At 37.0% G+C, this 10,488-nt stretch overlaps 1 pseudogene; it reads left to right on the top strand.

Moving 5' to 3' along the window:
• The first annotated feature begins 9,479 nt into the window (after positions 1-9,479).
• LOC105475045 (small ribosomal subunit protein eS25 pseudogene) lies at positions 9,480-10,095 on the top strand (annotated as a pseudogene).
• Positions 10,096-10,488: the final 393 nt, after the last annotated feature.

The following is a 10,488-nucleotide window of genomic DNA, read 5'->3' as shown; positions in this document are numbered from 1 at the left end:
CTTCTCCAGTTTTTCCTAAGGTAAAACACTATTAAGAAAGGAATTCTAACAGCAGTTGGATCACAAGCTACAAAGTAGCTCATTAAAAAATGCAGGCTGGGAAACTACAGCAGAACTCTTTATCATGAGTTCTAATTGTTTTTGGTTTCTTTCTGTAATGTGGTATTAATCAATTGCTCCTAAATGTGGCTTAGGAGATGCAATCTTTGAACGTATAAAAACGATCCTATCTACTATGTGCCAGGCACCTTTTGCTAGAAACTTTATGTGCATTATCCTTAATCCTCAATCAATTCTCTAAGATAGAAGAAATTTCAGGACACAGTGGTTCAGTAACACCCAAAGCAGTAAAGCCAGGGGCGCAACACTGGTCTATTTGACCCCAGATTTTCTGCTTCTTCCATGCTGTACCTTATAAAAGAAAAGTTTAGACTGACAAGTACCTGTGCTTGTCCTCTAACAAAAGTCATTGACATATATATTTAATAATTATTTCAGAATATCTTTAGACCTTTACAGAATCACTTGAAATATGCCGAAAGCACAGCCACTCCAAAATATTTCTCTTACCTTGACAGGAAGGAAATTTTCAATTTTGAAGTTAATGGGTCCACCCCGACCCCATGAAGAAGTGGGATAGTTGTGAAGAAATGTTTACCAGAAATCTAAAACTGTTATTTAAATAAGGGAAAAACCTAGGGTCAGGCAAATTTGCGATGAGTGAGATCCTGCCATATTTATTAACTGTCACCTTGGAAGATGGAAGATTTTGCCCTTAGTAGGGTGATACCTAGATTTGGTGAGATTAGTTTGCTGCAGAAATGGGGTATGGAGCTAGATTTCAGGAAAGAAGAAATCAAAACAGAACAAATGAATGGCTGGCAGGAAAAATATCAAGTGTCCTCCATGGATTGGTGTCCACTGCCCCCCAAAAAAGTCTCCTTTTACCTTTCCCACTATTAAATGAAAAGGGGGAGCTAAATGATTTTCAACCAAATAACATTTCTGTTCTGAGTTTCTCTGAATGTATTTTGCTGAAAAAGGAAAGTACGAGGGCCTGTGGTTAAAAAAATATAAAAAAGTGGCTACAAAACCCAAATTTCTCCAGAGAAAAAAGAGAAGTTACACAGCAAAGCACAGCTTGAGATTTTAGCCTAAAGCATCAATAGAACAATGGGTGCATCTCCACAGACTACTCTAAATCAGAGCCTTCCATGTTGTGGATGTGCCATAGTCTGTACATTAACCTCTTCGGTACCTATTACAACTCTCTTTCCTCCTGCTTGCTTTGTCTTCAGATCTGAAAAGCATCTTCCACTGAAGCCAAGAATGGGCTTGTGATCGTGTGGTCAGTTCTCTCCAACAAAACTATAGGCTGAATTCTAGTGAAGACTTGCCTTCACATAAAAGAAGAAATCTTCCTTTTTTCTTTCCTGATGATTCCTGCCAGGAATTCAGATGCAACGCCACTTCGGCAGCATAATTTTGTGACCATGATTAGGAAAACCTCTCAGCGGGGATGGAAGAGTAAGAAAATAAGGCTTCCTTGATGACATTTGCTCCCAGCCTTTTTCCAGACTGTTGTATAAGAAAATTAAACTCCCTACTGGTTTTAGCCATTGCTTATTGTGTTTTTTGTTATAACCAAAAGCAATCCTAACAAATACATGCATCTCTGAGATGCTTAATCCTATGTGCCCTATAGTCTTACAAACTTGCTTTGCTGTTCTCACACAGATTAATAATTATAATTATTACAATGTGCCTTACAAATGTGGCACAGCGTGTAGATAATAAACTGCTCTAGGTGAATTCCATTTCTTCTAAATATAAGAAATGACATGGAGCACTATTAAAATCAAATCCATATGCATGTAAACATCTATGCCTATGTCAACATAAATGTGTACCTATAGTTGGCCCATGAGCTCAGAGCTACACCCCACACTGAGATTTTTGCAATTCAAAACAAATGTGCAAACGAAAAAATATTTCTTGATAAATGCCAGCAACCTGACCTATCCCACAGGTACTCAAAAAGCCTCAGGTACAATACTGCCATAGAAGGATTGGATGTTTGAAGACATCAGCTAGGGTAGCCTCAGTTGGCAGATAGGATTTGGGTCAATAACCACTCCAAAAATAATCACTGCAAAAGCAGTCAAAAGGCTTCTTATTCTTTATATCAGATGGGTTCTTTTTGCATTTGTGCACTTATTCTTGCCAGAAAATCAGAGACTCAAAGACTGTGAAAATATTCAATGGATGCAATGGAATTGAAGACAGTACATAAAGAAGGTTGCTCTCCATGTTCTCCTGATTTCCTCATAGAATGTGGCTCACTTTCTGTTTTCTTAGCTTTGTCTGCTACTTACCTTCCCCATGGCAAAGACTGAGTTATTTCTTCAAAGTAAAAAAACAGTCATTGTTTTATTTATTTCATGTCTTCATGTTTAATACATTGTCTTCTTTCTCTGGTACCAGTAGTAAGCTCTAATGTTCTTTTTTGTAAATTCTTGAATGAAAATATACATTAAACAAAGACAAAACATTTAAATTTCTTAACACGTACATGGCCTCTTTTTTAGTTTAAACATAATATTTAAATAAAGCAAGCAAAAGGAAGAATTGTATAGGAAAAGACTCACAAATATATTTTTTTTCAAATTCTGATATTTAATTAGAAAACCTCACCCATTATACAGCAATTAGATATCATTTTAGAGCCCTTCTTTTCCCCCAGGGGGTTGGTAGTATAGATGGGAGACTGAAATTTTCTGGCACATCAATCACCTAACACTTTCAGCCTTTCCTTTCAGGGTAGAACAGGCCTATATGAATATTTAACTACAGCTTGATTAAGGAAACTAGTGATAAATACTATAAGTTTGACATTAATCTAGGAAGGTAACTATGTACCTTGACCTATTAGCTTACTCTTCTGAAAATTCTTAACATATATTGTCATCATGTTTTAACTGCATCTTAATGAACAGACTGGCCTAGTCATTGTAATGGAGTAAAGACCACATTCTCAAAAATAACTGCTATAAATATCTGATATCTGAATAATTATTCATCTCCCTCAGTAGCATTACATTTTATTACAAAGTGAAAACCAAGCCTTCATTTTATGGTACTGGATTAGTTACCACACAATCAAGCCCAAGAGATATGATCTTCCTGCTACAAGCTTCAGAAATAAAAATTATTATGTCTTCACATCACCACACATAATATATATATTAATTCCATCAATGGGACCTAAGTCCTGTCTGGTAATCTACCTTACCATTAAAAAAAAATTTTAAGTGTTTTCACCAGAATTCTTTTCAGAGAGAACACTGAAATTCTTTAGAAAAAAATTCATGAACATTTGGGGCTGGTTGAAGGTGCAAATAATACTGTCTTCATAGTGTTCTACAAAACAAAGTGGAAGAATTTCCTGGTTATATCAGAAAGGTATGGAAAAGAGTGGAAAGTGAGACACGGAGGTAAGAGGGGTGAAACTCTACAGAAAGACACCATTTCCCAAATATCTTCAATAAAATTACAGGATCCTGATCTACTGTAGTTTGTGTGGAATAATTATTTGTTTACTTATTCACTGACTTATTAAAATTGGTGACAAGGAGAGCAGCTTGGACCCAGGGCTTTAGCAGGGAGGTGCAAGAAGTAGAAGAAAGGGAAAGAAATTTCAAATTTTAGGAGCTGTTTTATTAATACTTCACAGGGAAAAAAGCCACAAAGGAGTATGAGCTTCATAGGGTTTTTCCAGATCTTTCCAAGCACAACACAGTGAGATTCTAAGCACAATCATCCGTATATGGAAAAATATTTGCTGAATAATAATACCACTGCTATGTGCCCTAAATGAAAATTTTTATACTAACCTTTCTTAGTGAATATTTTTATATCATACTTACTTCTTATGCCTATAATTCTGAACATTCTCCAGTTAGATCATACTGAGTTGGTTACAAACAAATACAGGTATTCCACCAGGTGTCCTTTAATGCACCTGGAATAGGTTTCAAATAATGTTTAAAATTTGTTGGAAATTATATATTTTCAAAGCACAAAGATAAAGTGAATTATAAATTCTCTTTGTGCTGTTACTATGCAGCAGTCCCACTTTAGCTGATAAATACTAAGTACTTGCCATCCTTTTTGATTCATGGGAAATTAGTTTGAATTATGCATGTTATTCAAGGTAATCAGGGATGCTTCTTAGGCAAAGACTGTGATCATCCTGCTATTAAAGAAATTGGGAAAAGCATCAGAGAGTAGCTAGAATGAGATATGGAATTTGAATGACAGGACTGTGACAGCAGAAATGGGAAGATGTCATTTCCAAAAGACAGAAGACATGGAGACAAGAAAACAGGGTGTGTTTGGGAAGGAGCCTCTGGTCTCAGTCCTCTGGAGGGTGATGTACGGAGTCAGCATTAGGAGCCAGTTTTTGGCACTAGTGTTGATGTTCTCATGATGGAACAGTGGTCAGGCGTCTTTAGTGAGCTTTTCATGCACTGGGCGTTGACAAGTGAAAGCCAGAAAGGAATAAGCTGGACAATGCCAAGTGTTGACTACAGCTGGCAAATGGGTGTGAGGGGACCAAAATTATTAATGCATGACTGTTTGCCATCTTCCCCATCTGCACATCTACTCAAGAGGAATATGACTTTTCTATACCATTTCTTCCTTTTCTCTACTTGCCTAGGAGAGCCCTGCCTTGTCAGTTCCATTCTTTTGGCTCTCACAATCAAGAATGAAAAATAGATTTTAAAAAGTACATAATCAAAGAGGCAGAAAAAGGCCTGTGCCACTGTTACTGGAATGCAACAATCTTCAGAAAAACCCAATACACAAGTTGAAAACAGCTTTCCTTTTTAAAAAAAAATCCACACAAAGTTAGATAATCAGAACCAGAAGTTTAAGGGATATTCTCTGCAGGGGGTAGCTCAGCACCATTATAATTTGGACATAAATATAATTTATATTCATTGGTTAGTGTGGTCAGGGGCTATTATGGTAGGCATAAATGAAAGGCTAGGGAGATTTTACTTAATTAGACAGGGACTTGGGAGCCATCGAGGGCTGCTGAACAAGGGCCCGATGTGATTAGTATTCTTAGGAAGAATATTCTAACAATTTATCCATTTAAATGAGAGAGAAAAAATAAAAGACAAGTGAAATCAGATAGGAGACTTTGAACTATGCCTGGTGAAAGGTACTGAGGAACTATAATAAAACAGGGGAGACTGAGACTAGCAAAAAGAAAATGGTAAGGTATTTGGAAAGTAAAATTAACAGAACCATTGTAAGAGGCAAAGGAAAAGAAAGAGTTGACATTTGGTGCTTGAGGCCTCAGGAACTGAAGGAATGAGAGTGCCATTAACAGAAGCAAGGATGCCAGGAGAAAAAACTGACTTCAGGGTAGAAAGAGTCAGCTCAATTTTACCAAAGTTGTTTCTGATGTACAGGAAGAAATCTGAGTGAGGGTGCCCAGTGGACAACTAGAAATGCAAGTGCTGAGAGGAAAGGTCTGTGTCTGTAGTGCTCACTTTTCACCACTATATGTATCTCCGAAGCTCAGCATATATTAGGTGACCAATGCACACTGTGTACAAATATACACATATGCATACACATGAATGCAGAATGAACACAGAGCTGTCCAGTACTCTATTAGAGTTTTTATGACATACTATTGCTGTTTTCTCATGCTTGATTCTCTTTATAGATTCTAAGTTTTAAGTATACATTGTAGATCTTCATTATCGAGTGCCTGGTAGACATTAAATCCTCAATACATGTTGTTGAATTAATAAGTTAGTAGATCCTCTTTTAGTTTATATACAGCCCGATTCACAACTCTCAACTCCCTTTTTTATATTAAAATAAGATAGATAGATTCGCTAAATGTCATGTTAATAAATAGCTAAATGCACATACCTATAAAACTTATTTTAAACAAAGAGTAACATCATGGGTTTGTCCCATTGCTTTGGGAATATAATTTCAGGTATTTTAACATTTGATAATTCTGTTTGGGCTAATGGCTTCCTTAAAGTTGTCAGAAATTGAGGCCTGGCACCGTGGCTCACGCCTGTAATCCCAGCACTCTGGGAGACCAAGTCGGGTGGATCACTTGAGGTCAGGAGTTTGAGACCAGCCTGGCCATCATGGCAGAAACCATCTCTACTAAAAATAGAAAAAATTAGCTGGACGTGGTGGCGGGTGCCTGTAGTCCCAGCTACTCGGGAGGCTGAGACAGGAGAATCCCTGGAACTTGGGAGTTGGAGGCTGCAGTGAGCCAAGATCTTGCCACTGCACTGCAGCCTGGACAACAGAGTGAGACTCTGTCTCAAAAAAAAAGAAAAAAGTTGTCAGAAATTATATTTTCTTCCAATTACAAAAAGTCTAAAAAAGACCTTTGAGCAACAACTTGGATATGATGTTTTAAGGTAAGTTTTTTTTGTTTCATGAATGGTTGAGCTTCCCCATCACAGATGACTCATTTTTGTCCCCAGCACAAGCTTTCAGAGCAAATACTAACTGCAAAAACGAAGTCTCACAAGTCTCCTGTGGTGCCAAGCTCTTCCCAAGTTCCTCCTTCTCCCACTGCAGAGTGTGAGGGACTTCTTAAGGAACTTTCTACTGGGAGCGTGTTTTTATCCCATATTCTAGGTTAAAAGGACTATATATACATATATAGACATATATACACACACATATATATACACACACACATATATATATACACACACACATATATATATATATATATAAAAGATCTCTTTTGTTATTATGGATCATTCACTGGAGATGTTCACCATAAGGATGGCTTAATAGTAAAATATAAAATTAAAAATTTTGGTCTGCAAGGAGTTCCCCCATCACCTTTGGACTGAAATGGTTTCATGAAAGTTAAAAAAAAAAAAAAAAAAAAAGACAAACCTTGAAAACAACATCTGGTGTTGAGTTCAGAAATGAGAACCAGATATGCTTTATTATCCGTATTTCAGTTCACATGATTAGCCTGCCAGTATGGTGAAAGGGAAAAGGTTTACTAATTTAATTTGTGTTTTGTTTTGAAGAAATAATAGAAATATTTTGACGCTTAAAACAGTTACGGGTCCTTTTTTAAAGTATGCAGGCCATCCTTAAACATACAGAAGGAGTATTAGAATTAATAATGATTTTTTAAATATGTTTAGCATTATTATAATCCACTTTAAAGGATTCTCTGAAGCGTTTCCTCTAAGTAGCAACAACCAAACGATATTAAGGGCACATTTAAAAAGCCTTAAAAACTGGTTTTCCAAGTAATGTATGGTAGATGGGTTCCTGGAAAACAAAACTGAGAGCAAATAACCATTTGATTCAGCAACCTCATTGTCAGTACACATCCCATCCACAGTGCTGTCAGAAAAGAACAAGTCGAGTTTTTGTTTTTTCAAACTTCAATGATTTACATTATGAAAATGAAAAATTGAAGATATATGCAGAAACTTTGGGGAAGGGGATTAGTATAATTATAAGTTGTTTAAAATTTACCAAGCACTATGAAGTCCTTCTGTTTTACCTTTACAGTAAAATTGAAGAAAACCAAGCATATATTGTTTTTCCTGTTAAGCTGATAATATTTAAATTGATAAACATGGTATGTTATAGTTACTTTTATAGTGCTAACATGTACTAGAACCTAGAACTTCTGTACCTTAGATCTGAGCACATTTTTAAAAAATTATTTCATGCTGTTTTTCTACAAGTTACTGAAAATCCAACAAGCTATGTCCCTATATAGCTGGTATTTGGGACCTAGAGTTTAACTGCAATCAAACCTAGAAAAATACACGTATGTGAAATGCTAGGACTTAAAAACAAAGATATTAACATTGCACTTGGAACATCAGTGTGGTAAAGAATCCCATAGATCTGCACCTCATTACTTTGATGGAATATTTTTATTAATGGATTTTTCTAATTGACTTTGTAAATAATTTTATTTTCTACTTTTTCAATTGTTTTACATGTAACCTTCTCCATAACCATTCCATTCCAAGCAATTCTATGGTTATAAAAATAGGTTCTTTATTCATTCAAGTACAGAAAAAGAATCAAATTGTCTAATGCATATTCTGCATTAGTAAGATTTATTTCCTTTTTTTGAGGGGAGAATGAAAGACATTGTTTAAAATATACTCTTAAATCTTACAAATGAGAAAATTGAAGTGGAATGTTTCCCTTTCTTAAAATGGAGCGTTCTTTCTTTTCCTTCTTTTCTTTTTTTTTTTTTTTTTTTTTTTTTTTTTGATATGGAGTCTTGCTCTGTGGCCAGGCTGGAGGGCAATGGCACAAACTCGGCTCACTGTAACTTCCGATTCCGTGGTTCAAGTGATTCTCCCTGCTTCAGCCTCCCGAGTAGTTGGGATTACAGACAAGTGCCACCATGCCCAGCTAATTTTTGTATTTTTAGTAGAGATGGGGTTTCACCATGTTGGCCAGGATAGTCTTAATCTCCTGACCTGGTGATCTGCCCGCTTTGGCCTCCCAAAATGCTGGGATTACAGGCATGAGCTACTGTGCCTGGCGAAAATGGAGCTTTCTAAGTTTCATAGTGGCACAGCCCTTTGGCTATCCTGCCAAGATCAGTCCTAAAGTCTTATTCCAGTACTAAATTATCAAGTTTCCCAAAATGACCATGAATCCTGGAACATTTTTCCTTTTTCTTATTCCCTCCCTAATTAATAGATAGTTAATCCTGTTGCTTTATGTAGGATTAGCAATAATAACAGCAACAATAATAGATGTCCGTCATTATTACAATTCATTATTTCCATGGAAAAGCAGAATACTTGAGAAAATCACAAAATAGTCATAATGTATACTATCGTTTTGTACTTTATAATATATGCAGTTTGGCTTACTCCTCAAAAACAATTACATAGACAGTGAAGATTTTATTCTTCCAATGCTAATGAAATAGAAATAGGGGCTCGGAGAAGGTCAATAAGATATGCAAGGTTACTGTACTAGTCCGTTTTCACACTGCTCATAAAGACATACTCAAGACTGGGCAATTTACAAAAGAAAGGAGTTTATTGGACTTACAGTTCCACGTGGCTGGGGAGGCCTCACAATCATGGCAGAAGGTGAAAGGCACCTCTCATATGGTGGCAGACGAGAAGAGAGCTTGTGCGGGGAAACTCCCCCTTACAGTAACCATCAGATCTCGTGAGACTTACTTACTATCACGAGAACAACATGGGAAAGACCTTCCCCCATGATTCAACTACCTCCAACCGGGTTCCTCCCACAACATATGGGAATTATTTGGGTGGGGACACAGCCAAACCATCTCATTTACATTGTCAGTAAATGGCAGAGTTAGATTAAAAATCTAGGCATCCCCTTTTTTTTGTCCGACATCTTAGCAAGGCTGCGGTGTACTCTGCTGCTCTCAGAGCTTGGCAATGCCGCCCAAGGACTACAAGAAGAAGAAAGACGCTGGAAAGTCGGCCAAGAAAGACAAAGACCCGGTGAACAAATCCAGAGGCAAGGCCAAAAAGAAGAAGTGGTCCAAAGGCAAAGTTCAGGACAAGTTCAATAACTTAGTCTTGTTTGACAAAGCCATCTATGACAAACTCTGTAAGGAAGTTCCCAACTATAAACTTATAATCCCAGCTGTGGTCTCTGAGAGACTGAAGATTCGAGGCTCCCTGGCCAGGGCAGCCCTTCAGGAGCTCCTTAGTAAAGGACGTATCAAACTGGTTTCAAAGCACAGAGCTCAAGTAATTTACACCAGAAATACCAAGGGCGGAGATGCTTCAGCTGCTGGTGAAGATGCATGAATAGGTCCAACCAACTGAACATTTGGAAAAATGAAACTTTATTAAAATAAAAAAAAAAAATCTAGGCGTCTGTGCTCTGCTGCTGATTTGCAGGGGGTTCATGCTCTCAAGTTCCCTAATTCTGAAGCTACATTCACTTTGAAAAGACAGGTGAGTCAAGTGTGGACCAATCTGAAATTCAGAAGCTCTGAATTCTTCTGAGTACTCCCAGCCTGATTTAGTATTCTAAGGTGATATGACATCATAGTTAAGGGCATGGACCCCAGAGGCATGCAGACCTTGTTTTGCATCCCTAATTCCTCCACTTGCTAGCTCAATGAGCTTGAGCAAGGTGGTTTCAGTCTTAGTTTTCTTCTCTGTAAATGGAGACTTTCATGAAACTTAAATGAGATAACAAATGTAAAATTCTTGGCCACAATAAGTGTTACATTAATCGTTGCTACTAGTATTTTACTTTATGTTGATTTCTCTTCTCCCACTAACACTCTGCAACTGTTCATATGTGTATAAAAGTTTCTTAGAGGAAAGAAAATGAAAACACATACAGGTTTCATCACACACAAAAAACTGAACACACATGGAGACTTTTTCCCCCAGGGATTTACATTCTACCTCTTGGAATTACTGCAAA

This window comes from Macaca nemestrina, chromosome 6, assembly GCF_043159975.1.
Source record: "Macaca nemestrina isolate mMacNem1 chromosome 6, mMacNem.hap1, whole genome shotgun sequence".
In the NCBI taxonomy this organism is placed as follows: Eukaryota; Metazoa; Chordata; class Mammalia; order Primates; family Cercopithecidae; genus Macaca; species Macaca nemestrina.
The sequence above is the reverse complement of the archived record's forward strand: the minus strand, read 5'-3'. Positions and strand labels throughout refer to the sequence as shown.